We start from the raw sequence: 26,913 nt of genomic DNA, 5'->3' as shown, positions 1-26,913 counted from the left end.
CAAAACCACAAGACCTTGCTGTTGAACTTACCAAATGGCTGTATTATGTGATGAGGATCCCTCTGTTTCAAACCAGTGGGGGCCCATGGCAGAGATGGTTGAACTACGCCATATGGTAATAAGAGCTTATGAATCCAACAGGCTTGGGCAGGACTCTACCAAATTCTTCCAGTGCAGGACTTAGTGCAGGACTCAGTGCAGTCCACTGCCAAATTCCACACAAATTACTGGATCACATTAAGGTCTGGGAAACTGGAACTCTTTGTTTAGGCAAAAGGATCCACTTAGCAACAGATGACATGGCATGCCACATCCTTAGGGTTGCCAGGTCTTAACCAGCTGCTGGCGAGGGCCCTCAGACCTCTTTCCAGGAGTCTTCGGTGTGTGCACCTGTTGGAATTACAAGTTACTTATATTTCTGTCATTATGGGGTTAACAAATGTCAGTAGTTAGAAAACAGTTTGTATCCAATTAGAAACTGTCTGTAGTATGTAGTGCTTTGTTTGTACCCTTCCCTGATGTTTTTTCAGTAAACTATATTTCATTTTAAGCATGTGCCTTGTCTCCATTCTGTCTGCACATCACCTCTGAATTTTAAATGAATATCCCAACAGCACAGCAATGACATCACCCAGAACTGATGTCATCATGCTGATCACATTGTGTGGGTGCTCTATCACTTGGGGGGGGGACTCCATAGAGTTTTTACCCAAATGCTAGAGCATCCCCTGAACAACGTACCCAGTGCAATGATATTGTCTCCAGGTGATATCATCACACTGGGCACATTGAGCATGCCACAGCTCTTTGGGGGCAGAGCTCCCCTGCTGGCCAGCTCCATGGCAGCGGATTGGAGGCCCTGAAAGTGGGGGAAACCCCGCCCCACTTGGGGGAATGGCAACCCTACATATCATCATTGTTTTCTATTCCCAATTGCTTCAGTAGTAACTGGTGAGGCATTTTGCTGTCAGGAGCTGTCAGTCACCACTGGCAATTCTGCTGGGTGAGTAATGCACACCTGTATCAAATATGTTTGAGAGCTAAGTTGAGAGTGATGGCATGGGGCATCTGTGCACTCTGCAAGTTCATGGTTGCTGACTGGCTAGAAAAGCTACCCCTCCTCCTGGGCGGGATGAAAATACCTTCTAACCAGTCAACAGCTAAGAAGTTGGTGTTGAGATGCGCCCCCCCCCCCCGCCTCTACCTCCTTCCTCTCAGCTGCTTCTGGTGAAAGTTTGCTTTCTTCACCCAGTTTAATCATCCCACAGTGACAGAGAGTGGTTTTCACCACAGAAACACAATGACCACTGCTTGCTAGCAGTTAGGGTTGCCAGGTCTCTCACACCAACTGGCAGGGAATGGGGGTGAACTTACTAGGTGTGGTGTGGGAAGAAGCTGGAAATAAATGTGATGTGCCTAGGTCACTTGGAAGTTCCATAGCTATGTTGGGGACATCAGGGACAATGCTCTGGTTTGTGGGGGAAACTTCTATGGTAGAAAAACAGATCACTCTTCAATGTCACTGACGTGCCTGTCACTTCTGGGTGATGTAGGCATGTTGTATTTATATCCAGTTTCTTGCCTTTTTGGGGGGGGGGGGTAATTCTCTGTGCTGACCAGTTGGCCACTGGCAGAGAGGAGCACCTGAAATCAGGGGGGCCCAACCCCCACTGGGGGGTCTGGCATCCCTACAAGCAGTGCAGATGTCAAGGGATATGAAGACTTTTGGAGAATGTAAACAATGCAGAGTCAAATGTGGCACTGCTGCTTGCCTGGAGTTTTGGTCATGTGAGAAGGCATGGGATGGGTACGGGTGGGCAATGGAATGATAACGATGTTAGGTGAGCAGGATAGGTTAGTAGGCATGGGGAGAACACTGCCATGTGAGTGTATTTTGGATGGCAAGCAATGGTATGCAGAGAAGGGGCTTAGATAGGAACTTGGAGCCACAAGGGGTGCTCAGGCCCAGCAGTGAGCTGGAGATTGGGGTCAGTGATTGTTAAAGGGATTTGGAGAAGGAAGGTGGAGGAGAATGAGACCTTGAAACTGAATGGTAAAGCAGGTGTCTAGAAATAACCATTGATCATGCTACTGGTTCCAACAAAACTGGTGATGTGCATCTGAGTGTGGTTTTAGACATTTGCTGAGTAGGGGGGTTAGCACTTGAGTGAAGGAAGGAAGGAAGGAAGACAATTTTATAGCATCTGTATAGCAAAAATAATGAGTGGCATGTTCACCAATCTATGACAGCACCATCAAGTGATGGCTTTCATGTGTAAATGGGCTGTTAGCACAGATATAACTGCAAACAGAACACCCAGATCTCATCCCAATCCTCAGACAGAACATACTTAGTTGGATTTAGTCCCATACATCCAATTGCCAGTCATAAAAGCCCTGGTGCATTCATGCACATCACTGATTTCTCTATGCTTAATTTACTAAAATCTTTATAGCTAGAAGTTGAAAGAGTGAACTTACAACTGGTCATGTGAGGGCATATCTACACTCTAACTGTGGTGTTCTAGCTTCCACACACAAAAGCCATTACTTGGTGTTGTAGTCATCAAGGAATGAAACTTCCACAAGTGTACGTACCGGTAATTAAGACAGTGAAATATGCATTTCCGAGCCAGGCCTTAATGTTAAATGTCAATTATAAATGAACTATCAGAAATATAGCAGCACAGACAATACACTCATGCAATTTTAGATGCAGTGGTTTTCTAATAAGTCTGTTCACGCATTTTGTTCAGAATGTGAAGTTGTTTGAGCCATGTGCACGTACTATCAAAAGTAGGCAACAGATGGCAGCATTGAGTTGCCGTCACCACATTTGGAAACATTTCCCAGTGCGTTAAAAATTCAAGGATTTCTTTTCTATTTTGTTCACTTCCCCATTTTGACCAGCCTGAGGAATTTTTCATCGTACTTCAAAGGACTTTGTCTTATATAAGAATGTAAAAGTAGAACCTACATGGGTGAAAATATTCATTTTTTTCCTGTTCCATTCTACGTTTGAGACATTCATACATGGCATAATACAGAATATGGGATTCCCAAAAGCACTTCAAAGAATCCTTTACACATATATTGACAGAAAGCATGTCAGGTCAGAAATCTAGTGGGTCTCAAAAATTGTCATCAACAAAACAGGGGGATGTATGCAAATTGTGTTGCCAACATCTATGGCAAATCCATTTAATACAATGAAAATTCAATATATTTTCAGCACATGAATTTTACATTTTAACTTTGATAGCACCCAGATTCAAAATTTCAGTTTACATTATAGTACCAGTTTGCATATCCATAGTACCAAGACCAAGACCAAGCCTAGCTTCAAAACTGAGGGGGAAACGGATTCTGGGGCCAATTTATGGGGAATGGATTAAATTTTTCAAAAAATCGTATGTCCGAGGAAAAGATACCAGCCAGCTAGGAATGCTAACATTACTTACCCAAAATTTTCTGTTGTTTGGATAATAGATTAATGTTATTGATTATAGGATTATACAACAGTCTAGGGAATGTGCATGTTTGCTCTCTGTGAGCAAGCTATACTATGTCAGCACCAGAACAATCATCACAGACATACTACAGGGGAATTGCCAGGTTGCTAGAAACAACAGAAAGAATTAATTTATCTAATAGCAGTTTACTTGGGCATTTCATAATAGTTTTGCTGGGTCAGGCCTTCTGTTTCCTGCAGTGACCAACCAGATACTTCTAGGAAACTGAAAGTCAGGGTTCCTGATTTTGATCTGAATACCCATTGTTGATTTTTTTTTTTAACACAAATGTTTCCCAAGAGATGTGAGCTTTTGGAGGCATCTACTGATCATATGTGCATGAAACCCATCTCTCTGCAGATTTGATGGCCAACCTAATCAAACTCCCAGAAAACCTCAAAAGTGAAAAGTACAGTGGATAGGTGGGTGAAACCATTGCTTGGGGTGACCGCACAGTAGAACCTTGCTGTGGTTTTTTTAAAAGGCCCTGTGATAGTGCAGTCCTAAACTGAGTTACATCCGTCTAATCCCATTGATTTCAGTGGGTGTAACTCCATTCAAAATTGCACTGTGTAAAAGATACATTCATTCATTGACAAGAGCCATGTCACAGTGGCAGATCATTTACCTGGCATGTGGAATGCTCCAGATTCTGTCCCTGCCTCTTCCATCAGAAGGATCAGGTGATGTGAAAGACCTTGATGTGAAAGACACTGCCTACCTGAGTAGACTCTGCTGACTTTGCTGGACCAGTGGTCTGATTCAGTAGAATGCAGCTTCTTATGTTTATGTTAAGTCAGTGGAGCAATGCTCTTAATCACAGCAGTTAAAAATATTTATTCTGGAACTTTGACTGTTGTTCCAAATAACAAATTTTTAAAGCCTCAAGACTCTGCATGACATATAAATATGGGAAGAGTCCACTGGGAAGTTCTCCCACAAACTGAATAGCACCACTTTCATGCAGATCTTAAGCAGTATCTAGGAAACACCAACCATGATCTCCCCATTGATTGTGCCAGTTTTCAATTAGCTGTCATTTTCCAGTTGAAGTGTGATGTTAGGTTTTAGGACTTTTTTTTGTAGAAAAAGCCCAGCAGGAACTCATTTACACATTAGGCCACACCTCTGATGCCGCCAGCCAGAACTGCATTCCTGTGTGTCCTTGGGTTTTAGATTGTATATCACCTTCAGCACCTTTAAGCATGAGAACATAGAAGCTGCCTTATACTGACCTAGAGGCAGCATTGCCTACTCTGATCAGTTGCAGCCGTCCAAGACCTTTGGCAGGGGCTTTTCATAGCACCTGAGATGCTTTAACTGGAGATGCCAGGGGTTGAACCCAGGACCTCTGGAAGCAAAGTAGGGACTGAAATGCAGAGCTATAAGCTTTCCCTCAAGTGGGCACAGAGGCAACACAAATCTCAGAAATAAAATCAATTCAGTTCCTGCAATCAGTGTGAACCAGTAGTTTTCACTTCCCTTTCGCTGATAGAGATCACTGTGCAGACCATGCTGTCATGCCTATGGTAATTTCCATAATGAGAAGACATCTAAGGCATGGTCTGCTCTGCAGTTCAGCCCTGCCTTAGTGTTTGCAATGCAGTGAACGCTTTCAACTCCTCTTTTCCCAAAGAACAAAACTATCTGTGATTTTTAGAGCAGTCCTTCAAATGACCATTGGCTGTTCCTGAGCTGAGATAGGTACGGTATGTCTGTTTCAGATCTTGCACAAGTCCTCTTCATCAGTGTTGCCATTTGCCAAACTGATGAACTGCATATATGAAAGAGCCATCATGGATTAAAAAAAAACAAACTGTAGACAGAGGTTGCACATTCCCACAATTTAATGTGTGTTCCATGACCAGAAAGTCAATAATGGTAGGCAAACTTCCCTTAAAGACAGTTTGTCCCTACTACATGATCTTCTCCTACAATGTACAATTTTACAGGAGCTTAGTAGGATACATTTCCAGTTCAGGTAGGGCACTGGAGAAAGCCAACAAGCCCACCTGTGAGTGTCATACTGAGAGGAGTGTGATAGCCTAAAGGACAGTATGCTCTGAAATAGAAGTAATTCCTTAGCAGATGTATATTCAGGTTATTGGGGAGGCTCCTTTACCCTTTCTCTTCATCTTTCTCCTTCTGTTAAAAAAACACCCTGAAATGGCAGTGACATCATTTTTACAACCTACATTCAAATGAGCTGTATAAGGTAAGACCAGCCAGGTGAAGACCAGTGCTCTAGAGCCACCCCTTGCCATGACTGCAGAGGGCTTTAAAGGGTCACATGGCACAGCACAAATGGTGGTTTTTTCCTCTTCCACTCCCACTGCTATGGATCCTGGTGAAGCTGTCTTTCCATTTGGGATGAAGGATTCTGTGTAACTTGATAGACCCTCACATGATAGTAAATAAAAGCTATTATCATACCTGTTGCACATGAGGTATTTTTGTTCTTATTAGATTTCAGGGAAACCATCCTTCTCATGAATCCCATGCTTGGCAGTCATTCCCCCTCCCCACCCCACCCCAGCTCTCTGTAGTTTTGCTGGAGGTATCCTTTAACTGCAGCATAATGAAGTGTGACATTAAGCAGATAGTTAATCCCATTTCTTAAGCAGATGTGGCAACAAACATGTCAGCACAGAAGGTGTTTATTTGCTAGCCGCAGAGCAGGCGCAATCTCGTTAGTGCTACATTTACAACTTCAGCCAAATGGACATTGAGACTGTTTGACAGTTTTAACAGCTGTTCTAGAAAGAAAGAAGTTCTATTTCTCTCCCTTCCTCAGGAGCTGTACAACTTAACAAAAACCAGGCAGAATGTATCTTTAAAGGGGTCTTGTGCTCCTTTACATGAAATCATGGCTTCTGTTTCATTTTTGCATCACTGCACACTGCTAAAACAAGACACCCACCCTTTTTTTTAAATCAAAGAAAATGATACCAAAAAAATCACCTCTGGGAACAAAATTGTTTTGCTTGGGGTCCAAAAATACTTTTGTACTAAAAAGATTATTTGAAACAAAACATTTAAGGGAAGAGATTTTCAGCAAAGGTACTTTGCAGTGGCATTGGAGATTGTTTGGAATTATTTCTATTCTAAGAGGACCAAAATATCCTTACTGGTAATTTCACTAAGAGGGAGGGAAGTGCAGGTCTTCTACAGGCGGAGACTCAGCTTGCAATTTCATCTCCAGATGCCTCAGCTCAGGAGCTCAAGAGATATCATTACGTGCTACTTGTGGCTGCTGCTACTTGAGCGAACTTGTTTAACCTCTTCCCTGATAGATTCCTTGGACCTTACATGACTGTAGTTTGGCTACATTCTCTGCCCTTAGTTTAACCCTTTGCTGGGAAGATGCTCTTGTGAGCCTTATTGTTTGTGCCTGTGGGGTTCATTGACTGAGTGGAGTCACCAGGCTTAGATAGCCACCCTCTTCCAAAGCTATCCAGGATAAATGCTTCTCGGCATTGGGGATGGGAAGTATTAGATTTTTGGGAAGGAAACCAGATATTGAACAGATATCTCCAGTGAATCTCAGGTAGTTTCTTTACATAAGCTTGTCAGTTGGGAAAGTGAGACATAAAACACCTCATTGTCAAGGGAAAGAGACATATTTATACATGGGAGAGATACATACATACACCCTAGAGATTGTGAGGTGTATTTCACCACATTCAGAATGATGCCTTCCATCCATATGTCAATTAGTCGGATCCAATGAAAACAGGCCTGTAAAAACCACAAGGCCTCTTCCTGCTCCAGATCTTTCCATCCCAGTTGAAACGACATGTCATGACACATCAATACACATCATCACATCTGCCTGTTTGACAGAATTTTCTCTCCCCCCTCCCACCATTTCAAGTTGCACAGGGGTCCAAAAAAAGGGAAGGTCTGCTCTCCCCCGGAGCTTCACAATAGGAGGTCTTGCAGTCCCAAACCATGTGTCAGTCTGTGTATGTTGGGATGGGGCAGAGAGCACAGGAAAAGGGGGAAGGGAGATGAGAGAGAGGTTTCAGGTCCAGAAGCTTTGCCTGTGTTGAGTGATGGTGATAAGCAGCATGGGGATATTCAGAAATCAATAAGCTGACTGATCACAGGGCCTGACGACTCTTCGTTCCGTGCACACGCACAGGGGCCGAACATCTGTCAGGCAAACAAAAAGCAAACCAAGCAGAACAAAGGAGAGGATTATTTTCACTCAAGTTCTTCTTCAGTCTCAGCAGGCAGTGTTCAAGCCGTTCTAGCATTCAGACTCTGAGGCCTTATGGAGTCCGGGCTGTCCGGAAAATGCCAAATGCTGTTACCAAAAGACAAAAGAGGGGAGAAGGGGGGGGGGGGGAGTATTGACTGAAAATTCAGAAGATCTTCAAAACACAACTGCAGCACTCAAGAACAAAAATAGGAAGAGTGGAACTCTGGAATTGCACAGAAATAGCTGCTTCTGACACATGTGCATGCACAGAGAGACAAATATTTATGTATATGTATTAACTTCTTTAAAATGTTATCACCCTGCTTTGCCTGATATTCAAAATCACTTACAATACATTAAAAGCATCCTCATAGAAGTGCTAGTTTATTAACAATTTAATTATGTTACCCTGAAACAGCAACACTTAAAACAGAGGGTGAATAGCAGCTATTTAAATCTTAAAACTATAAGATTTGGTTTTAAACTGTGATGCTGATTTTATTGTGTTTTATTGTTGGAAGCCACCCTGAGCCCTGCCTGGCGAGGAAAGGTGCGGGATAAAAATGAAAAAAAGAAAAGAATAAAACCAAAATATATGCAGCAGCAAATTCTATTTCTTTAAAAAAAATTGCAGTGTAGAAGAGCAAATCAATCCACAGGGCAACAAAAACATGGGAGGACAAACCCTGTTTCAATTCAAATAAAAGCAGAAACAATAAAGGAAACAAAGTCTTCACCTGGTTGCCTACACAAAAAGAGAATGATCCACATGACCCTCAAGAGAGAAAGACACCTATAGGTGTAGTCAGTGCTTTTTTTGTAGAAAAAGCCCAATAGGAGTTCATTTACATATTAGGCCACACGCACCTGCCGCCAAGCTAGCCAGAACTGTGTTCCTGTGTGTACCTGCTAAAAAAAAAAAAAAACTGGGTGTGGTATCACCACTGGAAGTGCTGTAGCACTTATCTTTTCCTACCTTACCTTAAAAAGCAAAACAGCAGCTCCCGAAAATCTCAGTAGATGAAGAAGAAGATATTGGATTTATATCCCACCCTCCACTCCGAAGAGTCTCAGAGTGGCTCACAATCTCCTTTACCTTCCTCCCCCACAACAGACACCCTGTGAGGTGGGTGGGGCTGGAGAGGGCTCTCACAGCAGCTGCCCTTTCAAGGACAACCTCTGCCAGAGCTATGGCTGACCCAAGGCCATGCTAGCAGGTGCAAGTGGAGGAGTGGGGAATCAAACCCGGTTCTCCCAGATAAGAGTCCGCACACTTAACCACTACACCAAACTGACTATCATATGGCATTGCTTGCTGATCTTTCAGATCATCCTGGTCCAGATTATATAGCACTTTAAGGGCCCAAACCAGAGCTTTGAATTGTGCCCAGAAAGAAAGTGGCAATCAATAGAGCGGCAAGCTGATTGCTGCAGTATACCTCTGTTCACACATGCTGCAGTGGTTTGGGCCGAGACTTCTGAGAGGTTTACAAAGGCGCCCCCCATTAGGGTTGCCAGCCTCCAGGTGGGACCTGGAGATCTCCCACTTTTACAACTGATCTCCAGCTGGCAGAGATCAGCTCCCTTGGAGAAAATGGCTGCTTTGAATGGTGGACTCTATGGAATCATACCATGCTGAGGCCCCTCCCCTCCCCAAACCCCACCCTCTCCCAGATCCACCCCCAAAATCTCCAGGTATTTTCCAACACACACCTGGCAACTGTATCCCACATAGAATTCATCACAATAACCAAGCCTTGCTGTAACTACAGTATAGATAACTCTTGATCGGCTAACATGCTTCTGCAGTAGGGTTGCCAGGTCAGTTGGATCACTGGGTGGGGGGTGGGGAGTGGGGCTTACCTTTCCAGGAGCAAAGAGGAAAAGCAGGAAATCACCAGGAAGTTATACAGACACGTGGTGGTGGTGGGGGTGGTTCTCAGTTTTTTGGGGGCAAAAATATGGTTTGAAGTTAATTCCACCATAGAGTTTTGCCCCAAAACCACAGCATCGCCTTCTTGGTTTCATAGGCACATTGTGTTTATTTCCTTCTCCTTGCCTGTTGGGGGAAGCTAATTCCAGCTGTGGAGAGGAGTGCCCCATGGTGTGGAGAGGAGTGCCCCCTGCTTTCTGATAGCCCTGAAGTGCAGGGTGGGAAGTGCTCCAAATCAGGGAGCCCCCCCCCCACCTTCAACTGTGGATTAGCAACACTATTAAGGAGAGTAGAAAGTCTACATGTTGACAACCATGAGGGACCCATGCATCAAAGAAAGACTCACTAAGCAGGAAGGTCAGCTCATTCACTGGAGAGACAAGCTCTTTTGGTGAGTGGAGTCCATGCAGGCCAACAGGGGCAATTTGCCACCAACAGAGGAGAAGGTGGGTGAATCAGAATGTTAGCTTTCTTCTACCAGTTAGTTTAGTTAGCACTATAACACAATGCAGCAATTAATGGTGTGGTCTTTCGAAGTGACTGACAATCAATAAAAGTATACAGTGATGATGTGCCTACTTTCAAGCTACCTTAGTTGGGGGAGGAGTCTTTCTACATTCATAATTTTGCTAAAGAAAAAATTTGAAACCACTAAATTTTAAATACTGGCAGAAAAAGAAGGTGGTGAAACTTCTCTTAACCATTCACATATTGGAAGCTGACTATTGTAAAAAAAAAAATGGGTTATGGTCATGTACATTTTTGGAAAATGGTGTTAATTGTTTTCCATCAATTTGAATAGATTTTATATCATTTAATACGAATTACCGAAAAGTAAACCATGTTTAAAAATCTGAAGATACTTTCTCCTCTATAAGGCTCAAACGTTTAGCAAACATCTCCTGCAAGAAAGTAAGCTTCATAAGATGCTGGTGCAGCTCAATGAAACATTTCCTTGCACACATTTTTTCTTCCTTCCCTGCTGCAGCTCAAAATGCTGCCCAGGTGCTGCTTCCAGAAACAGCACCGGGAGGGGAGGGTTGGGCTGCAACAGGAGAGGGGAGGGGAGAAAGTTGTACTCTAAAGGTGGAAATTCTCCCACCCATCCAACACTGTTGGTTTGAAATAACTAGCAATAGCAAATAAATATCAATTTTGCACCCTTATACATACAAGCATGACACAGAGAACAATGTGTACTGCACAGGCAATTTCTACTGTAACTCTACCCACTAACGGAGACAGTTTGCAAGATTAGGAATGCAGATATTCGGTTCTATATATGCAATTGCTTATACATAGATCCAAGTGGGCAGCCGTGTTGGTCTGAAGCAGTTGAACAAAGCAGGAGTCAAGTTTCACCTTTAAGACCAACCAAGTTTTATTCAGAACGTATTCGTGTGCTCTCTAAGCACTCTTCATCAGACGAGGGGATCAGGTGGATCAGGTATAGATCACTATACCCCGGCCTCAGATTCAGTGGGAGCTCACAGGAGCACAGCTCCTGAACCTTTGATAGTTCCACCTCCTTGTCCATTGAATAGCATGTGCAGCTGCATAACAATCCCTGGATGAGCTCCACCACCTATTTCTCTACAAAATGACCCGACTATACCTGATCCCCTCGTCTGATGAAGTGTGCTTAGAGAGCACACGAAAGCTTATGTTCTGAGTAAAACTTGGTTGGTCTTAAAGGTGCCACTTGACTCCTGCTTTGTTCAATTGCTCATGCATGTACGACATGGAACAGAAAAATCAGAAAAGCAATCATCTTAGTCCCGTGATTTCCCTTCACCATGCAATAACGGCTGTATAGTGTAGTAGCACTATGGGGAGGAGCAGTCATGGCTCAGCAGTAGAACATCTGCTTGGCTCGTGAAAGGTTCCAGGTTCTATCCCTGGCATCTGCAGTGAAAAGGCTCAGGTAGCAGATGATGTGAAAGACCTTGAGAGACTGCAGAGCCACTGCCGGGCTGAGTAGACAATGCTGACTTGAAAGGACCAATGGTACACAGTGAAAGTCAGCTTCATGTGTTCATGTTTATGAGCACCACTAATCCACATTCAATGTTCACCCATGCAGGTGGCTTTTGTTAGGCACAAGAAAAGAGAGCATCCTCTGTGGGCCGAGAAAACTAATCCACTGCTCTAGCTCCAAATGCTCAGGTCCTGGTATATGCAGAGGCAGGCTTGGGTGGGCTGCTAATTCTGTCTTTTCATCTTTTTTTTTTTCAAGTGAATACTTCAATATTTTTTTTAAAATATGAGAACAAACAAATCCACAATAAAAAGTTTAAAAATCATCCCCCCCCCCCATCTTTATACGGCTACTTGGTTCTGCACACCAGTATGGCTGTTTCTCTCCCTGACGTAGCCAGGCCAATCAGCGTTGACGGCCACCCCCACGTGACCTAGCCCCGCCAATCACCATCTATGCCCCACCATGACGTAGCTACCCCGCATATTTGATTAATTAAGCACCTTCTCCAGGAAATGACCTTACTGATGCACACCACGTGGCGTAGCCAGGCCAATCAGCGTCTACGTCCAACCCGCTGTGACCCAGCAACCCTGCATATTAATTGAGCAGGCCGGAAATCACATGTGTAGCCCCCCTTCCCTGCCCCCTTCCACAGGTGGAAGTTCAATGACGCTAGGTCACAGCGGGGTGGACATAGACGCTGATTGGCCTGTCTACACCACGTGGTGTGCGTCAGTAAGGTCATTTCCTGGAGGAGGTGCTTAATTAATTAAATATGCGGGGTTGCTAGGTCATGGCGGGGTGGATGTAGACGCTGATTGGCCTGGCTACGTCACGTGGTGTGCATCAGTAAGGTCATTTCCTGGAGGAGGTGCTTAATTAATTAAATATGCGGGTAGCTACGTCATGGTGGGGCATAGATGGTGATTGACGGGGGCTAGGTCACGTGGGGGTGGGGCATGACCTGGGTGACGTTATTGGGGTCATGACCCTGATGACGCAGTTTCCGGTGACGTCAGCGGAAGTGACGTTACTGGCCACGCCCCCTTCATTAAAAATGCAAGGGTTGACAGAGCTTCCGGTGACATCACCAGAAGTGATGTCACTGGCCACGTCCCCTTCATTAAAATGCATGGGTGGGCTATTTACTACTAATGTCTTTACTCTATTTTTTAAAAAATAAGAGATTTGTTATTGTATTTCTCTAGCTATTAAGATCAGTTATTTCTACTATAAATTACTAGACGTTTACAGACTAGCAAAACAGAAGTATTATCCGGTTGTTAGTAGAATAGGCTGTCAGCAGGGAGACTCTTTTAACTTATTTCTTCTGTAATAATTCTTGCTTTCCCCCCTCCTTTGCCACACTGAACACAAATCTTGCTACTTGACAAGATTTTCTTATGTTCGGACAACTATGTGTATGTAGCATGTAAGAAATATGTCCAGTCCCTTCTTAGCCATAAAACTAATAGGATGATGCTAGATTGAAAGTTACCATTCAGCCTAGTGCACAGGTATGTGCCTTAGAGCCTTGTGCATCCTGACAGATAATATCTTGCAGGATTAAGGTGAAGAAACCTCAAACAGGAATTACAATCAGGAATCTGCAAGGACTTGCTGGGTGAATTTCCCTCTCCAACTCTACTTCCTTCTTTCCCCTCCTTGAAAGCACCCCCTAGCCTCCCTTCCTGCCTCCTTCCCACCCATCAGCCAACCAACCTTTATCCTCTCTCCATCTTCAGTTTTCCATCCTACCCTACCAATGGCCCCTCTGTTCTGGCAAACTATGGTTGAGTTGTGCAGTGCCAGTTGCCAGGGGGTACCCAGTTGCACAGTGGGGAACCTACAAGGACTTGTGAAGAGCTCCCATTTCCTTCTGTCTCTACCTTCCCTCCACCTGACAATCCTCCAGCCTCAACTTTCTCTGTTTCCTTCTCTCCTTTCCATCCACTCAGCAACTTAACTTTCATCCACTCCCCCGTCTTCAGCTATATTTATTATGTATTTACCTGCAGGCAACCTTCCACCTCCCTGTTCCATACCCCACCCTTGCTCAGTGGAGCGGCAGGAGCAAAACTAGGGGTGATGAGATCATGTGACTTTATTTCCAGTCTCTGCTCCCCAAATGTCCCTGCCTCCAAAAGGATGCCAGCTGCCAATCCTACATGGAAGAGAGACAGCCTTGGTTGCTCTGATGGGCCATCATTTGCAGACTGTTAGCAGGAAAGCACTTTATTAATTCTGCTGGAGCACCTGGCTACCTTTGACACAACTGATTACCTAATTCTATTGCATTGTTTCATCTGTGGTGTGGGAACTGAGGAGTGATATTTAAATAGTTCAAATCCTTTATTATGGAGATCATCAGAAAGTTATGATGGGGGATTCTGAATCAATAGCATGGGATTTAACTTGTGATGTCCTGCATATTTTAGTATTATCACCCATACTTTTAAATATCTATGTTAGACCATTGTACGAGATCATCTGAAGTACTTGAGTGGGGTGTGGTCAAGAAGCTGCTCAAATTCAGCTATACATTTCCTTCACTAAGTCCCCCAATCTCTGCTCTAGGCAAGTGACTGTGTGCTGTGGTCAAGTTGCTGAGGGACAGCAAAGTGAAAATGCATCTAGTTGAGACAGAGGAGATGCTAATTGGTAACTTAATGGTCTGAGTTATACCTCCTGCTTTAGGTGCAGTTATTCTGCCCTAGTCTAGGTTGTGTAAAAGCCAATATGTTTTGTTGGACCCCATGCTTTTGTTTGAGAAACAGGTGGTTGGTCCAGTGTCCCACAATCCCACAATGAGTTTTAGTAAGAACATAAAAACATTAGAGAAGCCATGCTGGATCAATTCAAGCCAATGGCCCATCCAGTCCAACACTCTGTCACACAATGGTCAAAAACCCCCAGGTGCCATTAGGAGGTCCACTAGTGGGGCAGGACACTAGAAGCCCTCCCACTGTTGCCCCACCAAGCACCTCTCTAACCACCAAAGCAGACTGGCATTTCCATATCACAAATGACTCATGCATTCTACCCCCTCCCCCTTCCCATATAAAAAATATTTTTCTATGCAGTGGGGAAAAGGTTAGTTGTGCAAGAAGCAAAACCTGGTGTGTGTGTGTGTGTGTGTGAGAGAGAGAGTGAGAGAGAGAGAGAGAGAGTGAGAGAGAGAGAGAGAGAGAGAGAGAGAGAGAGAGAATCTGCATCTCTGAGTTGGTGGGAGAAACCTTCCTCAGAAAACTCCAGTGTTCACTTCGTGGGCGAGGTCAGCTCACTAGTGAGAGCTGGAAGAGAGAACAAACAATCCCAGACTGTGAGAAACACTCAAGAGATCAATCTAAATCAATTAGAAGACGACAGACTGGCAAATCTGAATTGTGCAGTGATGACAAATATAATAACTTTCCCTGCAAGTTAGGAAATGGCTTTGGGGAGAAGCTGCCTTGGAGTGAAAAAGGGGTTTTATTAAATCAGCTCAATAGGCAAGGGAAGCAGCATGGCCTGTTGAAGTGGAAACAATTTCTCTTAAGTGTGTTTCATGGTGGTGTGCTGCTGAAAGGCAAAAGAGTGAAGGGATTGTGAACAGCTGGTAGATGGCAACCCTGTGCCAACAAAGGGGGGAAATGTGTGGAGGGAAAGAGAGGAGGAGGAGGTTGGTATAAAGGAAAAGTGATAAAGAAATGGATGACTCCTAACTTAATCACTTAAAAAAAAACAGCTTTGGGACAGCATTGTCCGAGCCCAGCTTCCCAGGGATTCTCACAGTGAGAAGAGCCATTGTCTTCAGTCAGAGGTGGGGACACATACAAAAATGATATGCTGGGCTGGGAACACAAATGCTGAGCTCTCTCATTTTCTCCTGCTTTCTCCTCTCATTTTCTCCTGCCAATGTTAATGGCATCATTAGTTGACCCAACATGATCACTGGCTCTTCTTTGAGCTTGCTTAGAAGTATGTAAGTTGGCTTTCTTAGGATGTTTTTTACACAATTATACTTTGAGCAAGATGGTTTCTTCAATAGCTATGCTTTAGACATATGGACAAAAGGAACATGAGACCACAATTGTGCTGTAGCTAAGTTGGCATTGGGTCTTGTCCATGGATGGGAGACTTCTATGGACCCCTCTGTATTCTGCATGAATAGGTTCCTTAATTGAAGAAATGTTGAATATAAATGTAATAAACATAATGTTCATAAATGAGGATGCCTTCTTATTTCATATTCCCTAGCTGACTCAGTGGCACTTACTCTGCAGCTCATGGAGAGCCACATTCCCAATTTCCATCAACCAACACAGCCACATTTACTTCCATCCTTCACATGGGGGCTGCAACTCAGAAGTCTCACAGTTTACTATTCTTCTAGCAGTGGTTGTTTCAAAATGGGAACCACCCATCATCCACAAGCACACCAATCAAGACCTTTGGTCACATTCCTGAAACAGTGCCACACTGGGCAACAGTGCTCAGAAGATCTGCATGCAGAATGTCAAAGAGTCACATGTGGCTCCCAAGCCACTAAGTATCGTTGCCCTAGGCACCTTGAACAGTCTAAATTTGCTCCTGAGTTCTAGATGCTGCACATAAGAGTTCACTCCTTTTTTCACAGGCTTAATAGAACCTGAATAACTTCTGTACTTCAAGTCTACAGGTGTCTTGAACCTGGAGCCAAAGAAATACCACATGTGGTTTTTATACTACCACTGAGCTTTGAAAAGAAGTGGAATTGGAAAGTGATCAGCTGGAGTTGTAAGAGCTTTATCCATTCATTTCATTGTGCAGAACTGATCAGACTTGTGATAATGCTATTGAAGAACACCTTTGATGCACTGAGAGTTGCAGTTGAATTGTAGGGTTGCCAACTTCCAGGTGGCACCTGGAAGCTCTCCCACTATTTCAGTAGATCTCCAGACAACAAAGATCTATTCTCCCGGATAAAATGGCTTCTTTGGAGGGTGGACTCTGTGGCATTTTACCCTGCTGAGGTCCCTCCCCTCCGAACCCCACACTCCACAGGCTCCATCCCCAAAATCTCTAGGTGTTTCCCAACCCAGAGCTGGCAACATTAGTTGAATGCTACTGTGCACCTAGGGCCACTGTTGGCTCACATGATTCTTTGTCCATCCTTGATGAATTCAGTATAAAGTGTGCAACACCTCCTGGTTGCGAGTTCACAATAAACATTCTATACTAATCCTCTAACATATATACCACATTATGGAGAATGGAGGAAAAAAGGTGAACTTAAATTCATGGGAACGTCTTGATCAGGCCTCGGGAAGTGAAATGGATTTCAACCACCCCCACCCCCCCATAATATATCCAAATAGACAGCTGTGTTGGTCTGAAGTAGTAGAACAAAATAGGAGTCGATTGCACCTTTAAGACCAACTTAGTTTTATCCAGAACGTAAGCTTTCTTGTGCATACACACTTCTTCAGACGAGGAATGAGGTACAGTAAGCAGAGCTACATATAGCTGGTGGGGTTTGGAATGCCAAGTGGTACAAAGTTAAAAACCAATAGCAGAACAGTGAAATTAACTAATTCAGAAAACTTTTGATGTGGGAAACCATAAAACAGTAACCTGTCAGAATGTGAGAATGCCTGTTAATTATTCTATTGCTAATAAACCTGGGTAAAAAAAAAGCATTTCTGAGAAAGAAATGCCTTCTTTTTGACCCAGGTTTATTAGCAATAGAATAATCAACAGGCATTCTTATATTCTGACAGGTTACTGTTTTATGGTTTCCCAGGCTAAGGCAACCCAGATCAAAGGTTTTCTGAATTTGTTAATTTCACTATTCTGCTATTGGTTTTTAACTTTGTACCACTCGGCATTCCAAACCCCACCAGCTATATGTAGCTCTGCTTACTGTACTTCATTCCTCATCTGAAGAAGTGTGCATGCACACGAAAGCTTATGTTCTGAATAAAGCTAAGTTGGTCTTAAAGGTGCAATCGACTCCTATTTTGTTCTACACGTAATATACATAAACTGGAAACAATTTGTCCCATTGTTTTTCTTAGGTCACAAGTAAAAAAAGAATTAATGTACTTTTGACTTGTGAGAAGTATGAGATTTATTTAATGCAGATACCTTTCTCTTCTGGTTTCTAATCAAGCTGTGGAAGATAGTAGATCAACTAGAAAGAAATTCAACACCTTCTTTGCCCCCTCCCCCCTTTTCAGGTAATTCAGCTTCTGTGCCATATCCATCTCCCACATGGGTGCTAAAGCCCATCAGTATCTGAGACAAAGTGATATGAGAGGTGGGAGTAAAGGAAAAGCTTTTGATCTCCAAAGACTCTTTCATGGGTCATTTGAGAGGTGATGATGGTGGAAGGTGAAGATTCCTAGTTCATCATCAGCAATGTGTTGATGGCCTTCAGATAGGCTGGGAACATAATAGGGGGAAAATATTTACCAAACAAAGGCCAGGAAAGCATTAACATTGCTAATGGGCTCTGGGAAGGATTAGATGTGTAAATATATGTATACTCTGTCAGCATGTGTGTGTGTGTGGGGGGGGTGCTACCTCTGTGCTCCTTCAACAGTGAGATGGATGGCAGTAGTTCCTTATTTATTACAAAATAATAAAAGAATCCAGTAGCACCATTAAGACTAACAAATTTTATTGTAGCATAAACTTTCGAGAAACACAGCTCTCTTCACCAGATTTGCATCTGTGTTTCTCGAAAGCTTCTGCTACAATAAAATTTGTTAGTCTTAAAGGTGCTACTGAACTCTACTATTTTGCGACAACAGACTAACACGGCTAATTCCTCTGGATCTTATTTATTACAGTAATTCTGGGCAAGTCTTAAGTAAAATATGCTGAGTAAAATACCATTCTTAGAAATGCATCTTATGATTTACTATGGGCACAATTCTTTAAGGCTGCTTTTGTGCACCTCCCACAGCTCCAGTGGGCTTGCACAGGAGGAATTTCTGACAAATTGTACTATGTACATACAAATTAGCAAAGAATCTTGTGACTGATTTAAAAGTTATGGTAATTCTAAAAAAACCCCAAACTTTCAAAGGGAGACTCCAGCATGAAGCTGCTGAGTTGGAATTCATATGTAGAATTCCATCAAGGTTGGGCTCAACAGAGACAGGGAGCAGCAACTATGCCATTTTGAAAGCAGGTTAGTTTCCTCTGCCTGTAATGGTGATAGAAAGAGTGTCCACTGCCCCACAGCCACTAGGAGGATCCTTCTTTGAGTCAGATTTAAATAGATTGATTTTTAATCTAGTTTAAGAGGGTAGGCCACAGGAAAGCTGCAATTAATGCTCAGAATGAATGCAAGGGACATTCCCCTTCAATGTGGGGGCTGCCTAGGGTTGCCAAGTCCAATTCAAGAAATATCTGGGGACTTTGGGGGTGGAGCCAGGAGACTTTGGGGGCGGACCAGGAGACATTGGGGCGGAGCCAGGAACAAGAGTGTGACAAGCATAGCTGAACTCCAAGAGAGTTCTGGCCATCACATTTAAAGGGACAGCACACCTTTTTAAATGTCTTCCTTCCATAGGAAATAATGAAGGATAAGGGCACCTTCTTTTGGGGCTCATAGAATTGGACCCCCTGGTCCAATCGTTTTGAAATTTGGGGGATACTTTGGGGAGAGGCACTAGATACTATATTGAAAATTTGGTGCCTCTACCTCAAAAAACAGCTCCCCCAGAGCCCCCGAAACCTCCAGATCAATTCCCCATTATACCCTATGAGAAGACGTTTCCCTCTCCACCCCCCCCCCCCCCCCCGTTTCTGGGAAATCTGATGCAGGGGACAGAACTCACTCACCTCCGGAGGTGCAAAGGCACATGGTCCTTTGGGGGCGTGGCTGGGCTCCCCTCCCTTCACCCCAGCTGACTGGGGGCGGGAAGCAGCCTGAGAAAACGGAAGAGCTCTGGCTGCCGTTCTCCTCCCTCCCCTCCCCCCGCTTTCCCTTTTATGGCCAGCGGGGGGAGGAGGCTCCAAATCTGGAGTCTCCAGGCCTAGCGGGGGATTTGGGAACCCTAGGGCTGCCTCTGTTTCCTATTCTCTCTGTTTGTGTCCATGTCTGCCTAATTTAGGATTACCAGTCTCCATGGTGCACCTGGAGATCTTTAGCTATGATAATTGACCTCCAGATGACTAAGAGAAAATGGCTGCTTTGGAGGGTGGAATCGATAGCATTATAATCTGCTGAGGTCCCTCCTCTCCCAGGCCACACCCCCAAAATCTCCAAGTGTTTCCCAACTCAGAGCTGGCAACCTTAGTGCCCACGCACATGTGTATGCATGCTAAACTGAGGGTAAATTCATCCATCTGAAGAAGGGTGGTAATCAGTGTTTATGCCATGATGATCTGCAGGTAGGGTTGCCAAGTCCAATTCAAGAAATATCTGGGGACTTTCGGTGTGGAGCCAGGAGACATTGGGATGGAGCCAGGAGCAAGAGTGTGACAAGCATAACTGAACTCCAAAGGGAGTTCTGGACATCACATTTAAAGGGACCACATACCTTTTAAATGCCTTCCCTCCATTGGAAATAATGAAGTACAAGGGCACCTTCTTTTGGGGCTCATAGAATTGGACCCCCTGGTCCAATCTTTTTGAAACTTGGAGTGTACTTTGGGGAGAGGCACTGGATGTTATGCTGAAAATGTGGCGCCTCTACCTCAAGAAACAGCCCCCCAGAGCCCCAGATATTCACGGATCAATTCTCCATTATACCCTATGGGAATTGGTCTCCATAGGAAATAATGAGTGCCCAGCAGATATTTCTCCCCCCCCCTCCACTTTCTGATGACCCTGAAGTGGGGGGAGGGCCTCAAAACCGGAGGATCCCCTGCCCCCACCTGGGGATTGGCAACCCTATCTGCAGGGGGAGGGGAAAGCTCTCTGGGTTTGGATTTATTTATGTTAGAGTTGCCCTCTTGGAATTCTCAGGTTGCCAGCTCTGGTCTGGGAAATCCTTGGAGATTTGGCAAGGGCTTTCCCCTAAAATCTATGGTATACCATTGAGACTGCCCTCTGAAACTGCCATTTCCTTCAGGGGAATTGATCTCTGTAGTATGGAGATTGGTTGTAATTCCAGGAGAACTCCAGGCTGCACCTGGAATGTGACACCTTGTTTAAATTGTGATTATAATAATAAAAGTCAAACTTATTTATATATATGTACTGAAATTCTCATGTAATCAAAGAAGTTTTAAAGGAAATTACCAAATACTGAAAGATTGCTAATGCATTCCATACTATCAGCAACCTTCCATATATACACACACACACACACATATATATAAAGACAGAAAGCAAATAATTATAATTAATAATAATATTTATTATTATTGTAGGGCCCTGTGAGTAGTATAGTCAGGAGATCCTAAGACTGTCTGGCAGCCAGAAGTTCTAGCTCTTTCAGTGTTATGCACCACTATGTAGTGAGCTAGACTTGATTTTTGGACAAGAGACATGACCTAGATTAGCTTCTGAGATCTGACAAGATCGGGCTAGCCTAGGCTGAGGGAAAGCCATAAACTGCATACGTTCTATCAGACAGATTAGTCGTAAACTATTTTGCATCAGTGAATTTTTCAGCAATGTGTCTTGGCCAAGAACTGTTGACTATAAGCAGCCTTGAGGCATTTTGGTAGCACTGATTCAACACTATACACAGCATTATACACACTGCTTTCAGGCAGTAGGCAGGCTGCTTTTAAAAAATGGACACAGGAGGAACTAGGTGGTTTAAAAGACAAGCTGGTGTAAGATGAGAGGTTTGTTATTTGGTTGCACCTAGTTTGTATTGAGTTAAATGTAAAAAAAAAAATTCAATTGCCTTAAAAGCACTGAAATTTTACGCAGTATTCCTGATCCTCTACATTTCTCAGTTAAGTGGGAAAACGCTGTTCAAACCAATCACAAAGATGCCCTGACTCCAATGGTAACAGGTGAAAGGAATTTTACTTACAAACATAGAAGCATATGTTACATGATATATTCATGGAGGCATATTTAACTTACTATGAACAGATTATAAATTTATTTATATGAATATATACATTTAAAGCTACACAAGGTCAGCCTTGGCTAGTATTTGGAAGGTGAAGGAATACCAGGGTCATAACACAGGGGCAGGCAATGGCAAATCATCTCAAAATGTCTCTTGTCTAAAAATAGCTTAACTTGCTACAGCTCCAAGCCCAGGTGAGAGAGAGAGGAAGAAGATAGTTCCTATATAAGATGAAACAGAAAGGCAAGCAACAGCCAAAAAGACTCAACATCTAACCAATGAGAGGGAGGGGCCAACTGCCAAGTGTACCCAAGTGAGAGAATTCTCTTAACTCTCGCAATTAGAGTTACAATATTCAACAGTTTGTCCTAGGTATTCTAGATAGTGTAATAAACAGTGCCTAATGAAACATACCCTGACCTGGATGGCCCAGACTAGCCTAATCTTGTTAGTAGGGTTGCCAAGTCTAATTCAGAAAATATCTGGGAGCTTGGGGGTGGAGCCAGGAGACTTTGGTGCGGAGCCAGACTTTCCCATTTCCAAAATAAATGCATAAAAATACAGCAGTGCAGTTCATCTGAATAGTCATCATTTCCTCATCCCCCTATAGCTGCAATTCTAGTAAATGAAAGTTTAAACACACAAAAAGCAGCCAAAATGCACAGTTTGCAAGCTCACATTTTTGTGATCTCACTGGAGCTTTACTCACAGAAACTGCTGTTCTTCAGCCTAACACAGGCAAACAAAAGAGAGAGAGGTGGAGTTTTCCTCTATCCCATAAACAGGCTCCTATACAAATACTCTGAAAACTGCAAAACAAGCACAGAGACACACACACTATTACTGCCTCCCCTACAAAGACTTCTGAAAAGTACTCTCTCACTGGGTCTGGTTCCTCCACAACGACATCTGACAATTACAGGGGCTAGGCTGCTCTCTCTCACACATGCACACACTCTTACTTACTGTGAAACAAAAGCAAAACAAAGAGAGGTTCTACTTCTGACCCTTCCCCATGAAGTACTTCCTGCTTCCTGCTCCCTGCTCAACTTTAAAGGGACACACACACACAAAGAGGCATTTTAAAATGGTACCTGTTTGGAGGTTTCTTAACCTGCTGGAGATCTAGATGTACTGGTGGCTGTGGGGGCGTGGTTTTCCCCCGCTGGCCAACTGGCTGGGGGTGGGGGGGAAGCCTGTAAAACCAGTTGATCCCCTGGTGGGACCTGGGAATTGGGAAGCCTATTTGTTAAATCTCATAAGCAAAGCAGGTTAATATTTAGATATAAGACCACCAAGGAGTCCAAGGCCACCTCTGTCTGTTTCTTGCCTAGAAAGCCCTATGGAGCTGCCATAAGTCAACTGCAACTTAACAGCATTTGCCACAATGAACTAAACTCAGAGGTGTCTCAGGCTGTGTCTGCAGCAAGTGAGGTTGTACCCTATGGATGTTCTGCAGATGGAAGGGAAGGAGGCCAATCTCTTCCAGTTCCCCTCTTCACTGCAGTCTCCTGACCCCATAGCCTTTTCTTTGTGAAAGTCTTCCCATTCTCAGCAATACCTTTCTGAGAGTCACAGGAGCATGGCAGAGGAAGAGAAAAGTGGAGAAAAATCCATTTCCACTAGAATGCCCATAGGATACAATCCATTATAAAAAAGATGTTTTCTTAAATTGACGCATTGGTGGTCCATATCACCAAAAGACGGCAGAAATTGAGTGGAAAGCCATTGTCGATTGACAAGAAGGCAACTCCTGTGTGCTGAGAACCTGTGGGCACAACTCCTCAGGCAGGTATTCTATAGAAGTCCCATTAAATCTTGTCAAAGCAGTACATGAGGACAATTGATTGCACTTATTTTCAATAGATAACTTAATTTAAAATAATTGGGCACAGTTCTTTGGCCCAAAACTAACTGGAGTTAATTTTTTTTGTAGTAGGAAGTTTCCAGAGACTAGCACCTGTTTAATTTCATTTCTCTTTTGTTTTTCACTGTGTGCCAACACTAATTTTTGTTCACATCCAGTACAAATGCACATAAATAATTGAAGCTTTGTGTCCTAACCCAATAGTGGTCCTATGCTCTTGGGTGTGCTTTTTGAAGAAAATTCTGCAACATACACCATTGGATTGAAAATTTCTATTTCCCCCATTATAAGCAGTGAATCTGAACAACGGTTCTCATGCATGTGCAAACACAGATATATCAGTAAATTTAATAGTTTTTTTTTTCAAACTGTATTAATTTTTTAGGTATATTTAAGTGGAGTTAGGCAATTAAATCCACTGATGTTAGGGTTGCCAAGTCCAATTCAAGAAATATCTGGGGACTTTGGGGGTGGAGCCAGGAGACTTTGGGGGTGGAGCCAGGAAACATTAGGGGTAGAGCCAAGATCAAGGCTGTGACAAGCATAATTGAACTCCAAAGGGAGTTCTGGCCATCACATTTGGCCTCCCCTGCCTCAGCGGGGAGGGCGGGGTATAAATAAAAAAAATATTTTTATTTATTTTACATTTAAAGGGACGGCACACCTTTTCAATTCCTTCCTTCCATAGGAAATAATGAAGGATATGGGCACCTTCTTTTGGGGCTCATAGAATTGGATCCCCTGGTCCAATCTTTTTGAAACTTGGGGGGTATTTTGGGGAGAGGCACTAGATGTTATACTGAAAATGTGGTGCCTCTACCCAAAAAAACAGCCCCCCCCCAGAGCCCCAGATACCCGCGGATCAATTCTCCATGATTTTCTATGGGAATAAATATCCATAGGGAATAATAGAGTTCCCAGAAGACATTTCCCTCCCCTCCCCCCGCTTTCTGACGACCCTGAAGTGGGGGGACGGTCTCCAAACTGGGGAATGCCCTGCCCCCACCTGGGGATTGGCAACCCTAACTGATGTAAAGAGAAACAATGTAGACTTAGAACTTCCCCCCAATTTAAATTATTAGGATTAAAGGGAATCAAACTTGTTTGCTGTCTGATGAACAAGCAGCTTTGTTGGTAGCTAAAACATAAGGTCATTATGATCTAATCAAAATAAAGTAAATTCAAATTTACTGTTTAAACGAGAGTGTTAAGACACTATCAGTACAATCCTAAAGAGAGTTACATGAGAGTGTTAAGACACTGTCAGTGCAATCCTAAAGAGAATTACACCAGCCTAAGCCTATTCATTTGAATGGGTTTAGTCTGGAGTAAGTCTCTTTAGGATTGTACTGTTAGTAACTGAAATCAATGGAACTATAAAGTGCTTAACATTGACTGATTAATTATTGACATGGCATTAGGTGAATTGCACCCTCAGTATTTAATATTCAGTTTCTAGGAATCTAAATTATAACAATACCATTATTACTTTCCATTTTTCTCTCAGGCAGTATGTGTCCCAAGTGCAGGCCAGATTTATAAAGTCTTATGATGTCTGGTTGTCAGCTGTGTATTCGTTTTCAGAATCCAAGAAGTGCCTTGTTGGATCATATGATAGTCCATCTGCTTCAGCATTCTGTATTACACAGTGGCCATCCAGCAGAGAGGCCACAGTCTTTCCCATGTTGCCTCCTGGCACTGGTATTCAAAGGTTTGCTGCCTCTTGTGGATGTTCACTTTAGTCACCATGTCTAGGAGCCTTTGGAGGACCTAACCTCCATGAATCTGTGTAACTGCCCAGTTCCACAAGGCCTGCAAGACTATGCTATTTTGGCTAGCATTTAACTGAAATGATGACCATCGCCGAGGTATTAGATCTGAATGGATGTTTCAAGAATACTGAATGTCCTCTTTAAATTGTACTGAAATTAGCACTAAATTGTTTTAATTTAATGTTTTTATTGTTGTTTGTGGAGAAATGCCATTTTAGGCTATGGTTATCTGGGAGTTGGCAGGAAGAGGCCATTAAACTCCAGGTAGGCTTTGGGGCCTAATCTCCTCCTCCTCCCCCCTCCCCTCCTTGCTGGAAGCAGCACTTCTGAGGAGGCCTCCTAGAGAGACAGGAAGTCTTTCAGGCTGGTCTCCCAGAAGGCTGAAGGAGGGTAAACCAGTTCCTGGGCGGGAACAGGGTTTTATATGAGAGATTTTTGGCAGGAAACCGGCGGTTTGATTGGAGTCTTGGAGACTGGTTGGTTCTGAAGGTATGGTCATCCAGTGAGAGCAAGTTGTATAATAGGGAAAGAAAGAATCTTTTTCCATAGTTTGATTTATTTCTTCTGTTCACTATTTTAAAATGCCTGTAAATAGTTATATTTTTTAAATAAATGTTTTGTCTGTTTAAAAGGTAGTCCCTCTATACCACATAGTTTCCCTAACTGCTTTAGACCACACTACTGTAAGAGGGGAGTCCAGGGAAGGTGGAAGTAGGGTTGCCAAGTCCAACCCCAGAAATATCTGGGGACTTTGGGGGTGGAGCCAGGAGACTTTGGGGGTGGAGCCAGGAGACACTGGGTGGAGCTAGGGGAAGGGGGGAAACGGCGCCGGGGAGCGTGGTGAGCTGCCCCGCCGCTGCCGCCTCTTCTCCGCTCGCCATGGCTGCTCCTCCGAGATGGGCTCAGCCTGAGCCCATCTCGGAGGAGCAGCCACGGCGAGCGGAGAAGAGGCGGCAGCGGCGCGGCGGCCTCGCCCGCTCCGCCTCTGGGGTGGAAGCAGAGGGGGGGTGGAGGCGGGCCGGGGGCTTGGCGAGCCACAAGTCCGGGTCCTAGAAGGGCCCGGATTCGTGGCTCGCCATGCTCCTGGCCTGCCTCGCCCTCCCCTTCTCTGGTTTTGGCTGCGCTGCTCTTGGCTGCTCCTCCGAGATGGGCTCAGCCTGGGCCCATCTCGGAGGAGCTGCTGCGGTGGGAGGGGGTGGCAGCGGCGCAGCGGCCTCTCCCGGTCCAGGATCGGGCGGCTCGCCATGCTCCCCGGCGCCGTTCCCCCCCCCCGCTTCCGTTTTTTTGGGGAGCGGGGGAAGAGGGTGGAAATTCTGGGGTCCCCTGCCAGGGCAGGAGGGTTGGGAAGCCTAGAGGGAAGGCATGTGGTTGGCAAAGGTGCCAGTCCTCTAGGGGTCTCCCAAAGAAGGACTTTGGTCTCTGTGTTAACCAGGTTCCTGGGTAACGGAGGACCTTGAGGCCAGACCTCAGAGCTGGCAAGGGGGATTGGGAGTCCTGTTCCTCTCAGTCAGGAATCCCTAAATTGAGCAGGTGGTGGCAGCATGCCCTAGTGGCGGGAAGAAGATTAGCTCCCTTCAGGAGTTGGCAACTCAAAAGGGAGTTGACAGGACTGGGTCTGAAGGCAGAATTGGGCT

The sequence above is a fragment of the Heteronotia binoei genome, chromosome 1 (genome assembly GCF_032191835.1).
Source record: "Heteronotia binoei isolate CCM8104 ecotype False Entrance Well chromosome 1, APGP_CSIRO_Hbin_v1, whole genome shotgun sequence".
NCBI lineage: Eukaryota > Metazoa > Chordata > Lepidosauria > Squamata > Gekkonidae > Heteronotia > Heteronotia binoei.
The sequence above is the reverse complement of the archived record's forward strand: the minus strand, read 5'-3'. Positions refer to the sequence as shown.